This window comes from Hipposideros armiger, unplaced genomic scaffold (assembly GCF_001890085.2).
Source record: "Hipposideros armiger isolate ML-2016 unplaced genomic scaffold, ASM189008v1 scaffold_234, whole genome shotgun sequence".
In the NCBI taxonomy this organism is placed as follows: Eukaryota; Metazoa; Chordata; class Mammalia; order Chiroptera; family Hipposideridae; genus Hipposideros; species Hipposideros armiger.
In genome coordinates, this window is record NW_017731584.1 from 415241 (window position 1) to 441793 (window position 26553).

General features: G+C 41.3%; 1 protein-coding gene across 7 annotated transcripts in view; it reads left to right on the top strand.

Annotated features, from left to right (window-relative positions):
• Positions 1–8659: 8659 nt before the first annotated feature.
• The window catches only part of ANKRD6 (ankyrin repeat domain 6), a 197505-nt gene continuing 179611 nt past the window's right edge, over positions 8660–26553 (top strand). For all 7 annotated transcript variants that reach the window (XR_002125394.1, XM_019655005.1, XM_019655000.1 and 4 more), the window contains exon 1: positions 8660–8846. The gene's annotated coding sequence lies outside the window, so the exon portion shown is untranslated. The remainder of the gene's footprint in view (positions 8847–26553) is intronic.

The window sequence follows — 26553 nt, forward strand, 5'->3', positions numbered from 1 at the left end:
GACCAACAGTCTCCTGGCTTCTCCCCACAGAAGGAAACACTCTACTTTTAAAAGTACAAACATATTTGTAGCCATTATAGAGACTTATATTTGATAACTTTATCTCTTGAACAGTCAATACACTTTTTTTTTTTTTAATGAACGTGAAGACAGTTCGATTTTCAGGGCTGTGCTTTGAAGGAAATAAACAGAGGGAGATGAAAGAGTAACTGAGGGTGAGAGGAGGAGCCTGATTTAGATGGGGTCGCCAGAGACAGCCTCTCCAAACTGGTGATACTTTTGAGTTGACCAGGAGAAGGAGAGCACAAAGTGAAGTCTCAGCAGTTGGAAAAGCCAAGGAGAAGGGAATGGCTTGCTGCTGGAGGAATAAAAGGGTCAGAGTGATCAGAGCGGGGGAGGTTGGTAGGCATGAGAGACAGGTACTCTTTTCAGCTAGGATAAGGATTTGGGATTTTATTCTAAGTGCACCTGGAAGCCTTGAAGAGTTTTAAGAAGGAAAGTGAAATGTGTGGTTTAGTTTTCTAGAAGCTCACTCTGGTAGATGGCTTCCAATGATGACCACAGCCATCCATGCCATGCACCATGCCCCTGTGCAAATGTGACTTTGCCACTCCTTCATCTATTTTTCCTCCTCTTGTATGTGGGCAGGTCCTGTGACTTATTTAGAATGTGGCGGAAGCGATAGTGATATTGTACAACTTCTGAGAAAGGCCATAAAAGGCCTTGCTAGTTCCTTTTTTACTTTCTTGGAGCCTTGAACCACCATGGAAAGCAGTTTGGGCTAGCCTGCTGGAGAGGTCCCATTGACAGAGAGGCCCGGAAGGATGCTGAGCAGAAGAGTAAAAAGGTCCCAGCATTTGAGTCATCCTAGCTGAGGGGTCAGACATGTGTGTGAGAGACACCATCTTGGATTCTCCAGACCAAATTGCAACCACATGAGGCAAAACCAGCCCAAACCACATGAAACACAGACTTGCTGTTCCAGCTGACCCCAGCTCAGCAACCCACAGGATCATGAGCTAATAAAATGTCTGTTTTTTTTTAAAACCATTAAAAGATTTTCGGTGTTTTTTTACACAGCAGTAGATAGCCGATGCACATATTCTGGTCAATGTGAGGAAAATGGATTATAGATTTAAGGGTTGAAGCAGAAAATAACAGTTAGGATGTCACTGTCATAGTCCAAATGAGAAATGAATGAAGATAGTGGAAATTGAGAGCAGTGGAGATATATTTGATATAAATTTCAGAGGCAGAATAGATCAGTTTTATTGACAGCTACTTAACATGGATGGTCAGAGGAAGGACTTCTTCCAGCCATTTGGTTTGAGTAACTAGATGTATGGTAATGCCATTTATTAAAATCAGTAAGACTCAGATAGGAACAGGATTGGGGATGGGAGGTAAATCAAGGTCCACAGGGCAATCTCCTTTAATCCTGTAATTCTGGCCATTTCTTAGATGTCTATCACATTGTCTTTGAAATAAATAATGAATTTTTCCAATTACAAGCCATGAATGAACTAAAGATGATTTGTATTTATCCAATAAAAGTCCCAAACTACTGAGATGGAATTGCTATATATGAACTTTTATTAAAAATTAACTTTTTATTCATACGGAGTTTTAAGGACAAGCTTCTGATATAAATGGTGACAGAAATGAGAGCAGAAAGCTCTTCACACTAGAGTCAACTGAACAGTAGTATTAAAAGTTCTACATGTCTGTAGATCAGTTTGGACTTGGAAATCCCTACTTTGGCTGGGAGAGTTATATCAACTTGTACATTCAATGATACAAGAAAGCACATTCACCAGCACAAATTACCTTATTAAAAATCCATTAGAATGAAATCCAGGAAATTTCACTTATACATATCACTTACTGTTTCTTACAGAAGTTACCTACAAAAGACACGGCCAGTCAGCTACTTACCAGCTCTTTCCAACCCCCGTCTCTCTTGCCTGCTTCCTAAGCTAGAGATGGAAAAAGTCAGATATGCTTTACATCTGGTCAATAAGAAATAAGAAGGAATCCTGCTAGGGAACTTCTAGGAAAGAGTTTGTTTCCTGATGGAAGAGGCTAATGAACCAGAAGAGCCCCTGACATCACCCTTTGCCGCTTTGAACACAGCTGTGTAGTAAGAACATGGTACCTGGAGGTAGAAAAGCCATCTTGCAACCATGAAGTAATAGGCTTAGGATCAAAAGCCTGTCATGGGAATGGCAGAATAGAACAAGAGAAAGAGCCTGGATACTCTTGCTGAACTGCTGTCTTCAAACCCGGAAAAGCCTAACCCCAAACTTCTTATTTCGTGAGAAAATTACACATCCACTCCTTAAGGCAGCACTTCCCCACCTTGTCCAGCCATGGCACACATAGGACATGATTTGTATGCCACACTGACATGAACGGATAAGCTGCTTGCAGGCCAGGTGACTGGTCCAGAGATTTTGACCACCTTAGACCCTGCTCAGCTGCCTCAAAGACTGAGGGGGATCAATAACTTGGCCATATCTGTAAATCATTTATGGCACACAAGTGTCAGTGGTTAATCAATTGGGAACTTCTGCTTAAGCCACTGGAGGTAGGATGTTTTGCAATAGAACATACCTTAACTGAAACAGCATATAATTTTTATGAGTGGAGGGAAAGATGGATGGCTGGATGGAGGGATAGATGGATGGATGGATGAAACCTAATCACATACCTGGTGGTGAAGTTCAGAAATTATGTCATATTCAGAGGATCCCGTAAAGGTGTCTCAGAATAATACAGGATATAATCGAGGCTTCCTAAGAAAGGGAACTTATTTTTACTTCTCTCAATACTTCTCACTTCATTCTTCTTTCTGCATGAAAACTGGCTTTCTGAGCTTTCTCACCAGATGGCAAGAGATGGCTGCCCCACCCTCCTTGTCCCGATGGTAGTGGGCTCAGGCTCTGGAGCTAGCCTTCCTGGGTTCAAATCCTAGCTTCACCACTAACTAGCTATGTGATCTGGATCAAGTTACCTAACCTCTCTGAGCCCTGATTTCCTCATCACAAAACTGATGATAATGTTATATACCTCAAAGGGGTTGTGGGAAGAGCTAAATCCATTGAACTATGTAAAATAATTTAAAACAGTAAGCACTATATAAGTACTAGCTATTATTATCTTTGATTCCCAGGCAAGAAAATCTGATTGGTTGAGTTGGGGCCAGTGGTCCACTCCTGGCCTAATTCCTTCCCCAGTCATACTTTACACCTTACCATGTACTGCTACTCCTTCAGAGTATTTATTCAGCTATAATTTAATATTTAATTGAGGATTGTATTTACCACTAGACTCTAGGACCACATGCTTTCACGCACCCTTCTGTCCTCAATGTCTAGCACAGAGGTCAGAAGCACAATTCTAGGCACACCATTTACACTGCATTCTATGTGCAATATGGTAGCTTGATGGTGGTCAAATCCCAATAAATATGCTGAATTAATGGTGCAGTCCACTATGGCTAGGGGTGCAGTTGGTGGCTGCAGAGGTCTCCTCCCATGAGTGAGGAAGCAGTTCTCAACAAAGGGGAATAAACTGAACAGAAACCTCTCAATGTATCCACTATGTGCCTAAATGTGTACCACGTATACTGAGCTCTGAGTGAGTCCACATGTCTTCTCATTCTGGGATCCCAGCTGAAGGAGCAGCCACTCTCGGGGCATGATATTCTCGTGACAGAAGGCAAAAGCTCAAGGTAGGAGAAAGAAGCACTAAAGCACACAACATATTAAAGCTTCTGCTCCAACATGGTCAAGGCAAGTCACATAAGCCTCAGACCCGTGGGGCAGAGCACACACCACTTTAGGAAAGCATGGCACAGTTGGGAAGGGAACAAATAGTTGTCACCCACTGCATAGATCCACTGCGATCAACTCCAAACAAAACTCCCAAATTTTTCATGGAACCTGACAAGCTAGTTCTAAAATGCCTATGAAAGAGCAAAGGGCTAAGAATACTTGAGGTTCTTATGAAGACAAAAGAGAAGTAAGTAAGGATAGGACTTCCAGGATCAGAAGATTTAATATAAAACCGCAGATTTTCAGGCAGTATGTACTAGCTCAGGGATAGGAACAAACTAGAAAACCTAACAGACCCATACATACATGGAAACCCATTATAAGGTAGCTCTGGCATTGCAAATGTGAAGAGAAATGAATTTCATATGGAATGTGGACTTAAATGTGAAAGGCAAACTTATAAACTTTTAGAAAAGAATATGGGAGAATAATATTTTTATATTCTCGGTCAGGAAGGGTATCTCAAAACACATGAAACAGGGCAAAAGGCATGACTAATTAACAAAAAAGATAAGAAAGTTATTAAACATTAAAGATGCTCGATTGTACTGGTGATTGGGGAAATACAAACTACAACCTTAATGAGAAATTATTTCACACACTCACACACAAATAAGCACTGGCAAAGAAATAAGCAAAGGGACTTTCTTACACTGCTAATGGGAATGAAAATTGGTATAACCAATTTAGAAATTAATTTGGCATTACCTAGTAAATTTGAACATATACATGTACATACCATAAGACCAAACAATTTCACTTCTAGATATATATCCTAAAAATTCTTGCATACATGCATCAGTAGAAATATTTAAGAATGTTCCTAGTAAGATTATTGCAATAGCAAAAGCTGGAGCCAACTCAGTGTCCAAAAGTAGACTAGATAAATAAATCATGGTATCTTCTTACACTGAAATATTGTATAGCAGACAGATTGAATAGCTGAATCTCAGAAATAGAATGCTGTGCGAAAAAAACAAGTTGCGTAGGAAGCAGGCAGAATGACTCCATTTATAAAAAGTTCACAATAAGGCAAAATTGAGCGATGTAGTGTTTAGGGATACTACATATATTCATGATAAGATAATTATTACCACAAAATTCAGATGGTGGTTTCCTCTGGGGGAGAAGGAGGGGCACCTGGAAGATTTCTTGAGTGGGAGCCTTAGCAAGGGCAATTTCAAGGAGTGGCAGGGATAGAACACGGAATGGTGGGTCAAAGGATGAATTGAAGTTAACAACATGAAAGATAGCTAGTGTAGTCAACTCATTAAAGAAATGTTGCTGAGATTCTATTCTCACAAAGCAGTTAAAATTACTGGCAGAGCAGACTTCTTTCGCATGAGGCAGGAGGAGGGGGTGGTAGGGTGGATTTATGAGGCTGACTGTGATTGAACTGAGCTGAGGGGTGAGAACGGAACTGTGGGCTGGGAGCCTTCCTCATACAAAGGGAGGGTTAGGAATCTTATTTCATTTGTTGTCCAGAGACTGTGTGCCCACTTAGAGATAAGCAAGCAAGATCTCCAAGCAGCTCTCATGCACTGCTTGCTTTGGCTCTGATGAGGTTCCCCTGCCAAGAATTCCCATTCATCAAGGTCTGAGAACAACTGCAGACCAGTCAGCTCCCAAGAGCATTCACACATCTTACCAGCTGGCTTGGACTTTCTTTCCTTTCAGCAGAATTAATGTGTGATTGCTCTGACTGCCCATAAATGTAACTTAAAACTCCATCTCATTGCAACTTTATGGTGATGTTATAAAAGTCTCCTACAGGAATGGAGCACTCTGGCTCTTTGAAAATTTATTCAAGGGACTAGCTAAGAAAACTCTTTAATCTGGGAAAGTATAAGAAAATGATCAGGTTGAAAAGTCATGCGTACATACCTTGACTTTGAAGGGTTCACCTAGAGTTCCTTGGTGACCTGTCTGCAGAGAAATCCAGAGCTACAAATTGACAGGAAAAGGAACCATGTTCTCCTAATGGCTCTAGATGGGGAGTGACAGAGATAGGGAACAACTCTGAAGAAGGCAAAAGGACACTCAGAGGAGAGGCTTCATACTGCTGAGTAAAACCAGCTCTGATGATGGGGTGGGGGAAGTAGGGAAGGAGTAGAGGAAAATCAATCACTTACCCTTCCCTGGTGTGGGGTAGGGGCTGTTTGCGTTTTTCCTGACAAATGATTCCTGAAAGAGAGAGGGAGACAAATATCTTAAGAAAAAGGAGGAGATCATCATGATTCTTTCTCCCTGGAAGCCAGGCCTATTTCAGAGGGAATCAGAAAAATCAGGTTCAACATAATCTTGTCCCATACTTCAGATAAGACTGAAACTCCAGCGGCCAGCTGAGTGGCACATTGGTTAAGAGTTGTTTAAGGGTCAGCTCTGAGCAGCAGGGCCCCGGTTCATATCCCACATGAGGGCCAGTGACACTGCACCCTCTACAGCTAAGATGGTGAACAACAGCTTGACCTGGAGTTGGGCTGCTGTGAGTGGCCGGCGACGGTGTAGGCTGAAGCCACTGCTGCAGTGGGCTGCCATGAGCTACTATGAGTGGCTGGCAGCCAGTGTGAGCAGCCAACAGCCGGTGTGAGCTGCTGTGAATCACCGTGAGCCGCCATGAGAGGCTGTACAATGGCCGGCAAGCAACTGCCTCAGCTGGGAAGAGCGTAATGATAATACCAACATGGGCCAGTGAAGCGAAGTCCTCCACAACTAGACTGAAGAACAAAAGGACAGCAACTTGATTGTTCCCCTTCCCCATTCCCCAACTCTCTTTCCCTACCCCAATTCCCCAATAAAATCTTAAAATAAAAAAGAAAAAAAAGAGACTGAAACTCCATTCTAGGGCTCCAGCTATCTATTGGGTTGTCGGAAAACTCATGATGCATGTTTGCAACAGATGGCACTAGTTCATTTTTGGAAGTACTAGAGTCATTCACATCTATGATATTGCTATGCCATTTGACAGCTGACAGTTCTAGCTTCATTCTAAAAAAAATTGAGCGATTTGGTTGAGTTTTGGAGATTTTACAAAAAGTTGAAGATGGAAGACCAAACTGTGCATTTTTGCCATATTTTACTGTTTTACTTCCATAAAGGGAAGAACGCGTGTCAACCTTGTGAAAAGTTGCATAAAGTTTATGGTGACAATGCTCTACAAGAACGTCAGTGCCAAAGAAGGTTCATGAAATTTCATGCTGGTGATTTTGATCTCAACAATGCTCCTTGGTTAGGGAGGCCCACCGAGGTTGATGACGACAAAATAAAGGTATTGATCGAGTCAAACCTGTGTTACACTACACGAAAGATTGCAGAAACATTGAACATCCATCATTCAAGTGTTTACGACCACCTGAAGAAGTTGGGATACGTAAGCAAGCTTGATATTTGGGTTCTGCATAAACTCAAAGAAGTTCATTTGACGGCACATATAAACATCTGCAATATGCTCATTAAACGTGAGAAAAATGATCCTTTTTTGAAGCGGCTGATAACTGGTGATGAGAAGTGGACTGTTGACAACAATGTGGTATGCAAACGGTCTTGGTTCCGATGTGATGATTTGTCTCAAACGACATTGAACGCAGACATTCATCAGAGGAAGGTTATGCTCACAGTGTGGTGAGATTTTAAGTGTCTTGTTTTTCGAGCTCCTACCAAGGAACCAAACAATCAATTCGAATGTGTACTGTCGGCAATTGGACAGTTTGAACGAATCCTTCATCCAGAAACATCCACAGCTTGTTAATTGTAAAGGAGTTGTGTTCCATTGTGACAACGCGAGACCACACACAAGTTTGATCACCTGTCAAAAGTTATTGGAGCTTGGATGGGATGTGTTGCCACACCCACCATACTCACCTTACCTTGCATCGTCAGATTTAGCTCTCTTCAAACTCCTTGCATGGTATAACGTTCAATTCAGATGAGGCTGTAAATCAGCACCTCGTTCGGTTTTTTGCAAATAAAGACAGATCCTTCTACGACGAGAAATTATGAAGCTCACTGAAAGATGGCAAAAGGCTATCGAACAAAACAGGCAATATATCATTGATTGATCTTTGTTCTTTATATAAATAAATGGCCTTTGAAAAACAGACAAAATACGTCATGACTTTTCCCACAACCCAATATGTTTGGAGAGCAGATACCTGCCATGTTTCTTGAAAAGGTTGAATGAGTCCCCGTTCATTCATACATTCATTCAACAATATTTATTGAATGCTCACTGTGTTCAGGAAACTTCTAGATACTGAAGAAGTAACCATGAAAAACAGACAAAAACAGACCGAGTTAAATAGTATGTCAAGTATGCTTTGAATACAGGAGTCAGGAAAGCTCAATGATTTTGCCTGTTTCATATGGGTGGTCCCACAAACTGTTTTGAATAAAGGCTTCCTTTCCCTTCCAGCTCTCTGATCACTCAGCATTGTTGTTCACGTCCATTGAGGCTCTAGTTAAGTGAACTACAGGTATATTGAAATATCTACTTGGCCACCGGTTGATGGATGGTTTCGTCTCCCCCTCCCCCGTCTCTCCAATAAACCTCCTGGCAACTCTTGCGCCCGGAAAACCTCACCCCAAACGCAGGCCCCTTTCCTCCCACTCTGCGAAGGAGCCCTCTTGGGAGGGGGCAGAAGGGACAGCGACCCCAGCTGGGAGCGGACTGCAGACCAGGGACAGCCCCAGGGACTTCGGGCCCCACCTCCCCGGCCCCCACGGTGCCCCGCCGGCCGCTGCGGGGCGCTGCGGCCCCAGTTTAGCAGCCACGGAAGGGGCGGGGCGGAGGGCCCTGCGGGCGGCGGGCGCGGCGGGCTCGGCCACAGGTTACCTGCGGGAGCGGGGAGCGCAGCCTGGCGAGCGGGCGGCTGGAGGCGGCGGCGCTGCGTAGCGCCGAGGCCCAGGGGCCGCCGGAGTCAGTAGGAGCCCGTCCCCATCGTCTTTCTTTGCCCTCCACCCGGTCCCCCGCATCGGTTCCTGCGGCGCGAACGTCCAGCGCGGGAGAGAAAGGTATGGTGCTATCTGAGGGCCGGCGCCCCCCCACTCCCCGGGGAACCTCTGATCTGGGAGGACGATGCCGGGGATGGGGACGCTGTTCTTTCGGCGCCTCCAGATCGTTTGCTCGAGGAGGAGACCCAGACCGAGCGGGTTGCCCCCTTTCCTGCGGCCTCTGGGAAAGCCGGGGCCGGAGGAGGGTGGAGTGGGGGGGTCATCCTGAGGCACCTCTTTTATCGCTTTGCTTCAGTTGCCTCCCTAGAATATAGAACTTTGCGGGGGCGGGGGACAGAGAACTTTCTCGTCTTTGCTCTCCCCCTTCCAATTTCTCCAGTGAGCTCAAAGAGTTCGAAGAAAGTGGTGGTGGTGATGGTGGTGGTAGGGTTGCGGGATGTCACCAGGTATTTCTCTCGGACGCAGTCTGCGGGCACAGAGGAGGGTCTCCTCTTGTTGCCTAGCGCTCCCCGCCGTCCCCTGGCCTTGGGGCCGGCCTCCGAGTGACCAGGCTAGGCTCGGACGCACCAGCAGTGTGCCGCCCTTCCCCTCACCAAAGGGGTGCAGGCTTGGAGAGCGGGGGCTGTTCTGTCCCGGGAAGACCTGTTCTGGTTGGAATTAAGCTTTGTAGATAGAGTTAGCAAGTGGCATCTCCGGGGCCTGCGGAAGAGAGCACTTTGTTTGGTTTGAGTTCAGATATCAGTTTACTGACACTTGTCTTGGGAATTTCAGTGTGATGCTTCCGGTAGATTTGGGGGACTGGAGAGGAAGTGAGCATTATTTGTGACTCGAGAGGGACTTCAGTTTCGTAAAGCTGATCAAGAACGTTTTCCCAGAAGCACAGTGAGAGGGTTCAAGTGGTGGTTAAGAGATCTGCTTTGGGGTGGTGAGGTTGAGTCTTGATGCCACCACTTGTTAGGTGTGTGACTTTGCAAAACCCACTTTTTTGAACCTTAGGTTTTAGAACTGTAAGCTGGGTGTATTATACATAACCTGGTAGTATTATGGTGGAAGTAAAATGATGCTAGTAAAATACTCAGCATAATGCTCTTGAATGTTAGGTATCCCTTTTGTGAACCTATGGGATGATGATATTCATTCATGCGTAGTTAATCTAGGTGGAAAGAATTTAGGCAGTGAAGACAAATACACCTGGGTCCCTGGTCCCACACTACTGACTGTCCCTGAGGGTGAGGTCTCCCATTCTTAAAATAGCAATAGCAACCTATTGTTCTCACACTTAGTAGGTGCAACTCTACATGTTTAGCTTCTATCATACCTAGCAAGTGCTTAGCATATGGTTAATGAAGAATTTTTTTAAAAATTAGGATATAAATTAAAATTGGAAGTTTTCTGTCCTTTAGGTCATAACTGGGGAGAGTACAAAAGGGGTGAAGAGGAATAAAAGAGACCAAAAATCAGCTACTTGCATATTGTTGGGAGGTATAAATCAAGAGTGATTAAGAAATGCTAATTTGTTAATTCCTTATTTGTTGGTGGTAGCATTAAAAAGTAACCTTAGCTTCTTACTTAAACTCATCAACCTCTCCAGAGCTCCAGATAAGCATATATTCAAGTAAAGCAGATGGCTTGTGATCCAACTCTGCTTAGAAGGCACACTTCCAACTCCCAAGACCTTCGCATATAGAAATTCTGGTGCGCCCACTGTGACATATACATTCAGAAAGTATAAAACTTAGAGGTACAATTTAAAGAATAAGAACAGAACACATACCCAAGTACCCATCACCCAGCTGAAGACCTAGACTAGAGCATTCCCAGGACCTTGGAGCCTCAGTACCTCTCCCGATGGCATCCATTCCTCCTTCTCCCCACAAGGATCCACTAATCTGGATTTGTGTTAATTTTCCCCTTTCTTTTCACACTTAATATCTTATACTCATATTGTTGACCTGGAGAAAGATGATAACTACCAAGAAGGACTCTTGATGGCTAACTGGGCTCAAATTTAAAAACAGCCTAGCAGCTGATTTTAAACGGGCTTCTCATGCAAGCTGTGCTTCAGGGAGAAGCCTGCATGAAGCTGTTTGCCTCCTGTACTGAACTGCCTGCCTGTACTGTACTTCTGTCATCTGATCCAACCCTTATAAAAGAGTTCCTGGAATCATATTTCAACCAGTAGGACAGAGACTTTCCCCATCCCATTGGAACTGCACAGTTATAGCCACATTCACATCTTCATTGACCAATCAGAGCAACTCCATTTTGACCAATCAGGACAGTGCTTTTTGGACCAATAAAACTGTGAGGATTTGGAGTCCTCATTTGCATGAGGATGGACCAATTAGGAACCAGGAGCAGGGACTTCTCTCTATATAAGTCATCTTCCCCTCTGACCCAGAGAGCATGCTTTCCTTATCCACAGAAGACTGCATTTTGCTGAAGACATCTCACCAGAGAACACAGCAGGTGGAACACAGCAGAGCTGGCTAGCTAGAGAGTAGCCTCATCCCAGGGTTGCCTTCTCCAGCCATGCTGTTTCATAATTGAGCTGTAACACATTCATCTTGAGCTGTTTCACAACCGTGCTGTTCTCACAGCCGTGCTGTATCACAGTTGAGCTGTTTGCACTGAATAAAGTTTCCTTCTCCACCATACCCCAAATTGGAAGCACCTCCAATTTAGGATTCCTATTGGTGTTGAATTGGCGTCAATAACCATCAGTTGACATACAAAAATTCTGTGGAAGGGAAGTTTCCAAAGAAGCATTTCCACAATAACTTGGAGCATTCTTATAGAACTTAAAAGCAAGATAATGAGAGTAACGTAGAAACCACAAAAAAGCAGAAAGTATCAAAGTTGCTAGGATGGGGCAGTCTCTCTCTCAAGCCCCTGCTCCCCCTTTCCTTGGCACAGGCTCCATGGGTGTGTTCTGTCTGTATAGGGGAGGCCCAGTCTCTTCCAACATAGCTTGGAGGCTATAATTTTAAAAGCTTTGCTTGAATCCCTCAGAATCGAAAAAACAGTAATTTGCGTGCATGTGTTTTAGAAGTTTTTTAAAAAATACGAATTATCCAGGAGACATTGTATGGGATTTGAAGGATTAAGCTTGTTGAGAGTGACCTTTAAAAACAGTTTTAACTCAAATTCTTCTTTTCCTGGTTATGATGTTTGTGTTATGGGCTTTGTTTTAAGTTATTTCTTCACACAGCTCTCCTTGATGAATCTTGCACAACTGTCACTTCGTTAAAGCAACGATTCTTAAACTTGTTTCACGATGCCTTTAGTATCTCAGTAATTTTTCACAGTGCCCTAGGCTTAAATAGTAAGTAGTTAGTAGTAGTATAGTTAGGTTCAAACAATGTAATAAGTGTTTATATCCTAACAACATAGAAGCTGTTTGAAAAAAATAATGCACATAAACTGAGAGAAAAAAATACTTCTATATCATTCTTAAATAACCACAATTATAAACAGGATGTGTGTGCCTGTACTATTTCTCACTTGGGATCAGATTGGACACCTCTGCTCTCATTTCCTGTCTCACATTAATTTTTCTGCAGCACTTGCTTTTTGTCACAGCAACCACTGGAAGCCCAAGCTTTGCAAAGATACGATGTCATTGATAGGAATGTAATTGCAATCTCACGTGGAGACTGGGAACTACCTCCAGCTTGTAGGATCAGAGTGTCCAACATGTTACGTAGGCTCTGTATGTTTCTCTTGAGACTTTCAAATATCATAAGTTGCTCCTATGAATTTGCTGCAGCATCTGGAGTACTGGTGTACAGTTTGGGAATCATTGGTCTAAGGTAAAACCCCCTTCTGGGGAGAGAGTAGTTACGAAGGAAAGGGCCTTCTTGAAATAGGTTAAGCTTCTGTGTGGAAAGGGCTGTCTTAGTTTTCTCATCTATATAAAATGGAGAGGAAAAAGCCTTCTTGTGGGGCCATTAAGAGGATTAAACTAAATAATGTACATAGAAGCATCTATAAAGGGCCTGGAATATAACCGTCTCAAGAAATTGTAGCTGTTTTATGATTGTTAAATAGCACTAAATAAATGTCCTGTAATAGGCGTATATCATTGTCCCTGTTTAAGAATAGTCAGTGCCTGAAATCTCAATCTTTGCAAATAAATTATGAAGTTGACATTATAAAATGGTATATCATTTTTCAAATGGCAAACTCTGGTGTACCACTGTGGCACTTGTTGATTTTTCACACTGTCGTGGGAGCGCTCATTTTCATTTGCCAGTATGTGCCTGGTTCCGGGGAGGAGGTCGTAACTGATTGGAAGGAGAAGGCCTGAGCCTGGAACAGTGGGCTTCTGATTTCAGGAAGAAGGTACATTGTCTTATGTCTTGGGAAGTTGGGATATGGGTTACAGGCCTGGAAATGCTTCAAGTAGGATTTAATCTATGCAGATACTTAGAGCACAGAGAGGCAGGTAATCTTTGCAGATGAAACAGTTTTGTTAAACTGCAAAGCATCACATGATATTTCACATCAATAAGTGCTACTTGTTTATCCTCCAATGAAAGACTGACTTGAATAACAATGTCATACATCGCTGTCATGGTGCCTTTTAAGAAACATGTCCAGACCCCAAGCCTAAGTTAGGCCTTGGTGATATTTTAACAACCTGTGAGAATACACTTACTAGTAATGTTTCCCTAGTGTAGTTGTTAATTTTTATTGTTGCTTTTTTCAGTTGTTTGTCATTGGGAAGCCTGTACTGAACCATAGGTGATGCCTCCAAGTTGACACAAATATGGGTGGATACAATTTTGATATGTTTGTTTTGGTTCCTAATATTTTTCTTTTTTTCTCTATAAAATTTGGATATTTGTGTGGGTGGGAGAAACTATGCGATTCTTGTTAACAAACTGTTTCCTTTTTTCCATTTGATGCCCATAGATAAATTATGAGCATTATTTTTATTTAACATATTGCTCCTTTTAAAAAAATTGTACACCTGCAACCTATGTAACTTTACTAACAATTGTTACCTCAATAAACTTTCGTTAAAAAAAATGTAAATAAGAATTTCAAACCTTTTCCTGGGTTAGACTGATTATATCTAATTCTCAACAACTTGTGATTTTAGGGTATGAAGTACAAAACTACATTGTAGGTAATAAAATATAGATTAAAATGAATTGTTTTCTCCTTTTTGTCTGCTACTTAAAAGAAAACTGACCAAGTTTGAGCACCCATTTAACTGTTAGAATCTGATATTCTAGACACAAAGTGCTTTGGGAAATGCTTGACTCAGTATTTTCATATAAAACTAGGAAAGGGTATGTAAGGATTAAAACATTTAATTTGAATTTGGGAGTTAATTAGCAGCTGAATGGACTGAACTCAATTTCTACATCACTGATTTGTCTTCAGTTCAAGAATGGAGATTATGGAAAATATTTCTGTCCATTAGTAAAAAACATTCTTGGACAAAAAAAAAAAAGTGAATTTAGTGGAAATTAGTAAATAGTAACCAAGAATGGGGTAGCTCAAAGTAAACTGATCATTACACCTGAACAGGATCTAGCAAGGCCTTTTTTTGTCTGTTTTTGTTTTTGTAAAGGACATATGCTTTGAGAAATGTTTCTAAAATGAATAGAAAAAGAAGAATAAGGTCGATTTTTCCGTACAGATATGAGATAGGTAAAAGATAAATATAGTACTTAGTTCTCTTGAGGCTGTGATCTTTTCCATGTTAGCTTTGGGAACCCCGCTCTCCATTACCTGGTCAGGTTGGATGAGGCTGTGGGAGACGGACAAGTGCATCTTGGGCCTTAGGAATCAGGAAACTTGGCACAGGCTTGGCCCCCAACTCACTGTGGAGCTCTAGACAATTTCTCAGAGCCTCAGTTTTCTCTTCACCAGAACAGTGTATAGTTTTGTGAAATGATACAGACTCTCAGTGTAAAAGAAACACTTGTTCTTCCACACTCTTGGAGACAGGTGCCCTGGAATTAACCTGATGGTCTGTGGACCAAGGAGAACTAATGATACTGTTAACCTGATGTAACCTGATGATTTCCTTTTATTGTGGGCATCAGTAGCTTATTATGTAGCATCCTTTAAGACTTTGTATGTATGCACATTTTAGACTGTAAACCAAGAGCACCATTTTATTTTAAAACTTGATTCCATAGTCAGAAAATTTATAGTCTTATTTCAGTAAATAGAGTTTTCAGTTTTTAAAAATGCCTGCATTTTATTCTAACAAGGAAAGTCTCATAGGAATCTGATATGCAAGGAAATTGCCTCTAGGTGGTGAATTTTAGGAGTATTGGGGCTTTTTCCTCTCTGAATCTTTATGAAAATTTTGTAGACTTCCTGCAATGAACATATATTGTTTATAATCAGAAAAATAAATCAGGTTAAAAGTTTAAAAAAATACACAAGAAAATTCAGTATTAGGCGAATGTGTTTTTTAAAAAAAATACTTTGTGGGCCGGCCGAGTGGTGCGATGGTTAAGAACTGGCTTGGGATGCCAGAGGGCCCCGGTTCGGATCCCACATATGAGGGCCAGTGACACTGCCCTCTACAGCTAAGATGCTGAACAACAGCTCAACCTGGAGCTGGGCTGCTGTGAGTCGCCTGCAGCCCCTGTGGCAATGGGTTGCCATGGGCTACCGTATGTAGCCAGCAGCCGCCGTCCAGAAGCCGGCGACTGATCTGCCTTGCCTGGGAAGAGTGCAATGATGGTGCCAACTTGGGCCAGTGAAGCAATGTCCTCTACAACAAGACTGAAGAACAAAAGGACAGCATCTTGTCTGTTCCCCTTCCCTAATTCCCCAGGGCTGTTCCCATCCCCCAATCCCCCAATAAAAATCTTTTTTTTTGTTCCCATAGTGGAATTATTTAGATGTTCTAATAACTAAAATATCTCCTAATGAGAGGGAAACTATAATGACATGAGATGGACCTGTTTTATCGTGCTGATATAATAGTGATTTGAATAACAAATAGTGATTTGTTATTGAGGATAAAAAATAAACCAAATTATGAATGACCAACTTTGAAAACTTCAATTCAGATTTTTCACAAAGCTAAAAGTTATTTCTTTTTCTTTGTTAGGGATAACATATCTCATGCTAGTTTGTAAACTTATTTCCTAGCTAGAAAATGCCAAGTCCCAGCATGAAATTCTGAATTTGACCCAGTTTGGGTAGAATGCTGAGATGCACTGTATCCTATTTTATGTTATGCCATATATAGTATATAAAATATCCAAGTCCCAGAGACCAGACTTCTTGAGTGTGTATATATGGATGCATTTGAGTCTCTTAGATAATATGCCGTGTAAATACTTATAGCCACTTTTGGTTAAGAGGCATGGGCTAAAGAGCTGATTTAAAAAAAAAAAATTTTTTTTTAATTAAAAACCTTTTTTTCAATTATAGTTGACATAACAATATTATATTAGTTTCAGATGTACAGCATAATGGTTAGACATTTATTTAACTTACGAGGTGATCCCCCTGATAAGTCTAGTACCCACTTGACACAGTACGTAATTATTAATATAATATTATTGACTATATTCCCTATGCTGCACTTTACATCCCTGTGACTGTTTTGTAACTGCCAATATGTACTTCTTAATTTCTTAACCTTTTTTTATCCAGCCCCCCCAACCCTCCTCCCATCTGGCAACCATCAGTTTGTTCCAGAGCTGATTTTACTTGTTGTGATGCCTGGCTCTGCCACTTATTGGCTGTAAAAATTTTGACAATTTACTTAACTTCTTTTTTTTTTTTTTTAAATTGGGGAATTGGGGGGATGGGAACAGTGCTGGGGAATTGGGGGAAGGGGAACAGACAACTTGCTGTCGTTTTTTTTGTTCTTCAGTCTAGTTGTGGAGGACGTTGCTTCACTGGCCCAAGTTGGCACCATCATTGCGCTCTTCCCGGGCGAGGCAGATCAGTCGCCGGCTTCTGGATGGCTGCTCACTGCGGCTGCTGGCCGCTCACGCTGGCTGCTGGCTACATACGGTAGCCCATGACAACCCACTGCCACAGGGGCTGCAGCCTTTGCCGTCGCCGGGGACTCACGGCAGCCCAGCTCCAGGTTGAGCTGTTGTTCAGCATCTTAGCTGTGGAGGGCAGTGTCACTGGCCCTCATATGTGGGATCCGAACCGGGGCCCTCTGGCGTCCCAAGCCAGTTCTTAACCATCGCGCCACTCGGCCGGCCCTTACTTAACTTCTTTATGCCTCAGCTTCCTAATCTGTAAAATGGGGATTTGAAACAGTTCTGTACCATAATAGTAGTGGTGGTTACACAAATCCATATATGTGATAAAATTTATAGAACTACACACATGCAGAATAAATGCATGGAAAAAGCGAAATCCAAATTTCTAGTTTAGTTAATATAGCAATGCTAATTTCCTTGTTTTAATGATTATGCTGTGGCTATGCAAGATATTATCATTGGGAGATAGGTTACATGGGAACTCTCTGTATGTTTTTCTTGTGATAAAATATACATAACAAAATGTACCGTTTTAATAATTTTTAAGTATGCAGTTCACTGGCATGAATTACATTCACAATATTGTGCAGCCATCACCACCATCCATCTCCAGAATCTGTTCATCACACCAAACTGAAACTCTGTACCCACTGAACAATAACTCCCCAAGCCTCTCTCCCCCCAGCTCCTGGTAACCACTATTCTATTTTCTCTATTCTAACCACTATGACTACTCTAGCTGTCTCATATAAGTAGACTCATACAATATTTGTCCTTTTGTAAATACCTTATTTCACTTAGCATAATGTGTTTGTGGTTCATTTGCTATTTTTTCAACTTCTGTGTGAGACTAACATTATTTCAAAATAAAGTTTTTAAAAAGTTTTTAAAAATTCCATTGATGGTGCCCCACCGCTGGACTGTACCAAGGCACAGAAGGCAGGGATAGTGCAGGATGGCCAGAAAAGCTGAGGAGACATTAGTACCTCTCTTTCCTTCCTCCTGCTCATCTCTAGTCATTGGAGAAGTGATGCAAGAAACAGCTATGATCTGTCGCGCATAGGGAAGTATCTGCATTATTTACTAGTGGGTTCCTATACCAACCCGAAGTGTGGCTATTCAACCTCCCACTAAAACAGGAATTCTTAATTTGGAGTTCATTCATGGGCTATAGATGAAGAGCTCCCAGAATTTAGGTATAAGTATTTAAGTGAATGCTCATGTGTATATTTGAGAGGGAAGACATTCCGTGTCATCAGATTCTCAAATGCCTTCCTAACCCCCGAAAGGCTCATAAGCTCTACAAGAAAATACTGTTTACAGAGCTCTACCCATCGCATTATGGCTCCTTCACTTGGGTGTCTTAGCTTCTTTCCATACTCTGGTGTGTCTTTCTTCTTACCAACCTCCAGAGGCTTTCTTTCTGCTCAAACTTCAGATAAGCCTGAACAGTTCTTTTCCTTAGAGCCTCCAGCCATTTACCTGTAGCCTACAAATTTCAGGACTCATTTTTCAAAGGCCAGAGGAGCTCCAGAGTAAACTGTCTAGGAGTCCCCAGTTGGGCAGATGGAGAACCAAAGTCTCTGTCACATATCTCCCTACCCTCCTTAGGCTCCAGAAAAATAGGAAGAAAAAAATACATGAGGTACACAGCTATGAGAAAACTCATTAAGTCATACTGAATGACTGAAGTTCAGTAAATCCTGCCTTGGGGAATGCAGATTTAATGTTAAGATCCTCTGGTTTACATTTATGTTTTAATTATACTGTAAATATGTCATACTATGTATTTTACCTTGTGTAGTATCCAGTGATTTAGGCGAGCCTTTGCATTGATATATTGTAAAAGATGTTAAATATCAGAATTTATTTGGTAAATAGGGTTGTCCAGTCACTCAGACTGGCTTTTAACTCATATTAATTGCATAAACGGTAAAAATTGTAACTGGCTTTTCTTATACATATGATTCCTCAATATTTGCACTCAGCTTAGCAACCCTTCAATAAATCATGATTTAACTCTTTTATCCAATTCAAATATATTTTGTTAAGGTTAGCTAACTACTATAACAAACATTTCCAAATCTCAGTGGTTTCATCCAGTGAAAGTTTATTTCTAGCTCATACAAGTTTAAATCTGTTATTTCTGGTTGGGCAGCTCTCCTAGTTAGCTTTTCTTCAAGTGACTCAGGGATAAAAAAAGATCCTTCCATCTTGTGATGCCACCATCTTCAACATGTTGTCTCCAGTGGCAATTCAAGAGGGAACAGAGTATGGAAAAAGCATACCAGGTTAACTATCTGCACCAGCAAGTAAAAACATCACTTCTGCTCACATTCAATTGTCTAGAACCAATTCATAGCTTCACCTCAATTTAAGGAGGCTGCAAAATGTGGTCCCTGGCTGGACAGATGCTTCTGAGAAATAAGCATTTACTTTGGAGGGGAACCGAACTCTTTGGTTGATAAGTAGCCATCTTTATACCAATGTGCTTGTCTTTTTACTGGTCAGTCATGTGTAACTGCCTTCATATAATTTATTTCTCACTTTACAGACATCTGTACATAAAGTGTTATATCTTTGTAGTGTAAGGTGTGAATGAGACTTCCATGTAGGAAACAATTATATCATAATTGCTGTATGAGCAAATAAAAATGGGATTAAGACATCTAAGGTTCATAGGTTTGTTAGGGGATGAAGCATATTTGATTTACTCAGAGTCGTCCAACCATGTAGAGAATTGTACCTTTGAGAAAGATGGAACAGTGGAAGATTAGCAAAGAACAAGAATATGCATGTCTTATTGGCTTTGTGTACTGTTTTAACAGTTTAAAACGACTTTAAGCTGCTGGCAATAGGCATGTGAAACTTTCTTCCCCTCCAAAAAAAAAAAAAAAGTCTTCACTCTGGAATGTGTTACATAATCGCAAAATGTATATGTCACTTTTACTTATTTACTCTTAAGGGAAACTAAAGTTATAAGATGTAGACCTATTTATTTGCTTGAAGTAAATTTGTGCCTAGGAGGGCGTCATTTGGCTACATCCAGCATCTGACAGCTACAAATGAGCATATTGAGGGATTAAAAAGAGATCATGTGAAAGATCTCAGTACCCAGTTGGAGTTATAGAGAAATGGTCCACAACTTTATTTGTGTACACTAACTATGGTAATTAATTATCCATTACTAGTTGAGATTGGGCTGTTCTACCCAAGGAAAGGGCCCAAATAATTGTTTACCATCTTTTAAGTCCTGTTTTTTTTTTAAAGTTATATTTCATGGTACCCACGTTGGAATTGAAGATGCACTAGACCAAAGTTCGGCAAATTATAGTCATGGGCCAAATCTAGCTCACTATTGTTTTTGGAAATAAAGTTATGTTATAACACAGCCATATTCATTCATTTACATACTGTCTATGGCTGCTTTCACACTATGCTGACAGGTTGAGTAGTTGTCACAGAGGCCATGTGGCCCACACCACCTAATATATTTACTGTCTGCTCCTTTACAGAAAAAGGTTGCCAGCCCCTTCACTAGACTTAAAATTAGCATTACTTGGTTTGAGAGTAACTCTGCTCTTCGCTAGGATTTACTTAATCTCTGGCCCACAGTTACCCCACCATCATAGTGGGGATAATAAAACTACCTAATGAGATAGTTAAAATAAATAAAGTAGACTTTAAATTAAGTGATCTCAGGCAAGTTACTAAATTTATGTTCTAGTTAACTGTTTAGCTAGCTAGCTTCCTTAGACCAATACTTTTAAAACTTATGCATAAGAATCATCTGGGGAATCTACTAAAATTCTAAGATTCCCCGAAACCTTCACTCCCTAGATTGTGACTTATTTGGTCTGGGGAGTTAGACATTTAATAGTAAGCACTCCAGATTTTGATGCAAATGGCCTACGCTTTAAGCAACTCAGACCCTTGTGACAACTTGTCTTTCGGTCCCTAGAAATAATTTATCTGGCAGTTCTAGATATGCTTCTTGCCTCACCCAGTGTTGAAGTCTTGCCTACTTGATAGGAGAGTTTGGAACCAAGAGGGGAATACCCAATATGTGTTAGTCATCAGCATTCTGAACAAGTGCAGAGAGACCCAGGCGGTGGGCTTATTGTATAAATCAAATCCTTCACTGCCTGACCTCACCTATAGAGCCATGAAACTTTGCTTCCAGATAGAAATAATGATAGGAAAGTTGGCCCTGGGGCTTTAGCAAATGTGACTGGTTTACATTAGAGCACAGTATGCCTCTTGATGCTGAGAGAACAGTTAAAGCTAAAACTAGCATATGGCCCTATATTAATTGTCTCTTTTTAAAATCAAGGTGAAAGTTAATAGCAGAAGGAATTACCATGAGAGAGAGAGAACCTATGAGGTGTGATCAAAAGATATGGAGAATGTTTAAAAAAATAAATTATTACAGTACAAGACACATTGCATTAATCCTCCTCAAAATACTCCCCCTTGCTTTGAACACACTTATCCCATCGTTCTTGCCACTTTCTGAAGCAGTTCTGGAAGTCCTCTTTCATGAGTGTCTTTGGTTGCTCTGTCGTAGCTGCCTTGATGTCCTGAATTAATTCAAAAAGTTTACCTATCATGGTCATTTTGACTTTGGAGAAGAGCCAGAAGTCACACACGGTACCAGATCTGGTGAATAAGGTGGGTGAGGACACACCGTAATGTTTTTATTTGGCAGAAATTGCCATACCAGAAGTGATGTGTGACATGGAGCCTTTCCATTGTGATCGAAAAATACGGTGAATGCTGAGGCCAAGTGCAATTCAACAGAAAGGCAGGGATCTTCGATACGGGAAGTGGTGCATCAAACCTTAGTGTGTGACAAATTTTCACTTGTTCGGTGCAGTCAGTAGGGTGTGAGCTACAGTTGAGAGGAGATGAGTTTTAAAGTGCGCCATAAATCATCCTCCATTATGACAACGTTCTGTGTCACACATCACTTCTGATATATGGCAATTTTTGTCAAATAAAAACATTACAGTGTGTCCTCATCCTCCTTATTCACCGAATCTGGCACCGTGTGACTTCTGGCTCTTCCCCAAAGTAAAAATGACCATGAAAAGTAAATGTTTTGAATAGATTCAGGCCATCGAGACAGCCACAACAGCGCAACTAAAGACACTCACAAAAGAGGACTTCCAGAACTGCTTCAGAAAGTGATAATAACGATGAGATAAGTGTGTTCAAAGCAAGGGGGAGTGTTTTGAGGGGGATTAATGGCAATGTGTCTTTTACTGTAATAATTTTTTTTAATTTAAACATTCACAATATTTTGTGATCACACCTCATAAGTCCTGGTGCTTTACAGGCACTTTAAGAACTGATACTTATTTAATTGTTTATAATTTCCTTAATCCCCAGAATGTATTATCCTGGGTTATGTGATACTTAATGAATGGCTTACTCACTGAGGCCTTTGTTTTCCTCCATTGGCTATTCAAAAACTTAATGAAGAGCTGCAAAACCAGTAATGAATAATAGCAAAATCCCCTGGCACCTGTTGGGTTTTTAAACAATATGGAAAAAAGTGAGACCCCTGCAAGAAGCCCCAAAAACAAAAAAATAAAAATAAATAAAAACTTGAAGGAAGAATAGAGTACTTCACCCCTTCAGTACTTAATATGAGTGGACATATGTTGCTGCTGTTCAGAGCACTGTTTAAAACTGAGGATTAGGTGCCTTTAAACAGTTTCCACGTTTGCTACCCTGCTGAAATAAAATCTGGAGTTTTGATTGGATGTAAGGCATGGTATTTTGTACTTTGAAATGTGAGTAAATACTTTATCATCCAATGAAGGACTTATAACTAATTAGATGTCTTCCTGTTGGCAGACATCTAGGGAAATTGATTTCAAAAACATTTCAGGGCTGGCCGAGTGGCGCGTTGGTTGAGAGCTGGCTTGGATGCCAGAGGGCCCCGGTTCGGATCCCACATATGAGGGCCAGTGATTCTGCCCTCTGCAGCTAAGATGCTGAACGACAGCTAGACCTGGAGCTGGGCTGCTGTGGGTTGCCGGCAACGGCATAGGCTGCAGCCCCTGCTGCAGTGGGTTGCCATGGGCTGCTGTGTGTAGCCAGCAGCCAGCGTGAGCGGCCAGCAGCCACAGTGAGTGGCCATCCAGAGGCCGGCAACTGATCTGCCTCACCCGGGAGGAGCGCAATGATGGTGCCAACTTGGGCCAGTGAGGCGACATCCTCCACAGCTGGACTGAAGAACAAAAGGGACAGCAGCTTGTCTGTTCCCCTTCCCCCGATTCCCCAATAAAAATCTTTCAAAAAAACAAAAACAAAACAAAACAAAAAACATTTCAAAAATCCTATATAAGGTTATCAAAGGATTCGTTTAAATAGTGAGTCCCCTTAGGCCTGGGAAATTTAATATATGATTAGAATTACTAAAATTCAAAGTATACCCTCTTTTAGGGAGCCCATTGTTGCCAGGAAGGTAGGAATACAATTGTGGAAATCATTCTCAAAAGGTTGGGCAGTCAACTGCCATATTCTGTTATTATTCAAATGATAGCTCTAGATCATTCCCCCCACATATATTTTTATAATAGTATAATAATATTTTCATAATAACTATTATTTTGATATACCAAAAACTAATTGTCTTGATGCTCAGTGCATTTCTGTCTTTAAATGCTGAATTCACTACTTTATAGTATTTCTGTTGGTATTTAAAGACTCAAGAACACTAACACTGTGCTTATAATTGAGTGTATTAAAAGGGACCGTGTTTTTGTGCGTCTAAAAATAGAACATAAACAATTGTATCAGGTTTTGCCCTAGGACTTCTGTGCCATTTTTATTTTATTTATTTTTTTAAAAAAAGAGATTTTATTGGGGAAACTGGGGGAAGGGAACAGCGTTGGGGAATCCGGGAAGGGGAACAGACAAGTTGCTGTCCTTTTTGCCCTTCAGTCTAGTTGTGGAGGACGTCCCTCCACTCTCCCATGTTGGTATTATCATTGCGCTCTTCCCGGCTGAGGCAGTCACCCGCCAGCCATTGGACGGCCGCTCATGGTGGCTCATGGCAGTTCACGAAAATGCACATCCGCTGCCGGCCAGCCCCACTGCAGCCTACACTGTTGCCGGCGACTCACGGCAGCCCAGCTGCAGGTTGAGCTGTTGTTCACCATCTTAGCTGTAGAGGTTGCAGCATCACTGGCCCTCATGTGGGATCCAAACCGGGACCCTGCTGCTCAGAGCTGGCGTCCCAAGCCAACTCCTAACCCACACGCCACTCAGCCGGCCCTCTGTGCCGTTTTTTATTATGTCCCTCTTTCCTCAGCCTTTTGAAATTAACCTTCATGTCAGGGACATCTACTTTGAGAGTAAGAGAATAAGTCGTAAGAGACTTTTAGTATTTGTTCTGAAATTTACTAGCCAACTAAATTGGATGGAAATTAATATCCTAGTTATATAAGATGTACTCGTTAGTGTTAATGAAAGCTGTGTATAAAGTGGAGAGAAAACATATTCCCCAAATCAGGAAGCAAATAGAAGCCATGATGGATTTTGTATGAAAAAGTGACATCGGAGGCTATTAGAGTATTTAAGTGATGTTGCAGTGCTAAATCTAGAAGGAAAGACCAAGTATTGATTGTAACATACTCCAATATAAATTCATGGCAGTGCTACCCTGGCCTCACAAAATAAATGGCATTCATTAAATTTGAATGTATTGTTGCCCTAGAATCAGGGAAACAATATATTTTACTCCTCTCTGCAAAGCCTAATCTCTCCACCTCAAAAATAATGTAGGACAAATTTTTTAAGATCGATAACTCTTAGCCTCCATATTTATTTGCCTTTTTCTTTCTGATTAGCATTAAGTAATGTAGCTTAAAACCCCCGGCCTCCACATTCAATCAAACCTAGCTGAATTACCTTTCTTGGAAATGGATAATAAAGATGCCCTTTAGGGGAAGTCTGTTTCATGGGAGATTGGCAGGCTTTAAAGAGAGGAGTGCAGACCTGGCTGCCAGGAAGGCCTGGGTTCTGGTTTCATGTCTGACAGCAGCCTTTGTGCCCTCTGCCAAGTCACTTTCCTACTTCTGTGGCTTTTTTTTTTCTTTTCTCTTAGAGAGGTGACCATAGACAGGTCCTCATTGACTAGTCCCCTGCTCTCGTGGGTTTAAGTCACAGAAACTTTTTTTTAGCTTAAAAAATTATTATAAGGCAAATACCTTTATGACTGCCACACTGGTCAGGAAGTAGAGCTTTGTCAGTCACCCTAGAAGCTCCTCCTTGTGTCACATCTCAATCTAACTGTCTCCCTCCTTGCAAATTAACTGCATGCAGTGCTGACTTTGCATGGTGCTGAGATCTTGGGAAGATAATAGTGCACGCTGAAACCCTGATAAGCTGTCTTAATAATCAGTGGGGGAAATTGCGATTGTCCTGGGACCTTTAAACATTTGATCAAAACATTAAAAATTCTTACTGTTATAATTATATAGGGAAATAAAAAAATAGTAAAGTTTTAGTACACTGTAATTTAAACCATTAGCAACACTGAGGATTAACTTTTATTTCTTTGTAAAAACTTACCAAGAGTAGCCTGAACAGTGTTCGCCTTCCCATCCTCTGCCTTATGATACAGAACAAGCATCTTTTCTACTTCTTGATGAATTTTTCAGGCTCCTTTTGAAGTTTGGATCAGTTTCCAACATTTTAGCCTTCGTGCTTTCAATGTTGTGAAGTATCTCCAAGAGTTCCTTTAATGTGAAGTTTTTGCTGATATCATCTCTTCATCCTTTTCATCTCAACCACTTTCCTCATTTATGTTGATAAGTTTCCTTATCAACTGGGGCTGCACATGTAACATCTTCAAGTGGTAACAGTGTCAGCATTCCCTGGTCAGCTATTTCTTCTATCACTCCATTCCATTCCCCTCAATTTTTATTTTTTTAGAAATTTTATTGGGGAACAGTGTGTTTTACCAGGACCCATAAGCTCCAAGTCAAGTAATTGTCTTTTAATCTAGTTGTGGAGGGCGCAGCTCAGCTCCAAGTCCAGTCGCCGTTTTCAATCTAGTTGCAGGGGGACACAGCCTACCATCCTGTGCGGGAATCAAACCAGCAACCTTGTTGTTCAGAGCATGCGCTCTAACCAACTGAGCCACCCGGCCACCCTATTCCACTCAAATTTTACTTCCAGTGTTACCACTTTCCATTTTTGGCTGCACTTTCTTCTTTGTTGCCCAATTTCCTCCTTCAGTTGTTCATTTGGGTAAAATATTATGTGGGTTTAATTTATCACTGGGAGACACGGAGGCAGCACAAATACATGTTTTTTGTTTGTGTGTGAACTGAGTAGCAGATGAGGACTGACCAACCAGGGACAAACTTGGAAGGAAGTAATGTGTTTGGTCACCGATCATGATGCACATCTATTAATTACCTAGTAATTTGTAATCTGAAGAGCTGTTAGTTAGGTTTGTACTTTATGCAGTTTCTCAAAATTAGTTCACTGTGGTAAGTGAGATTTGAGTCATGTCGTTGAAGGACTGGTGTAATTTAACTAAGCTGTGAGAACTGAAATTGAATGTGCTAGAGCCATGTAAAGTGAAGGCTGCCTGTGTTATTCTAACTTTTATAGTAATCACTTCCTTGTATTTTATAGTTGTGACCCAAGTGTGCATCTTTAGACACCATGATTAAGTGTTGTTCCTTCAGATGTTTTTGTTATGTCTTCTAAGTCTTTTTTTTTTTTTAAACTCTATGGGCTTCCTTTTTTTCATTAGT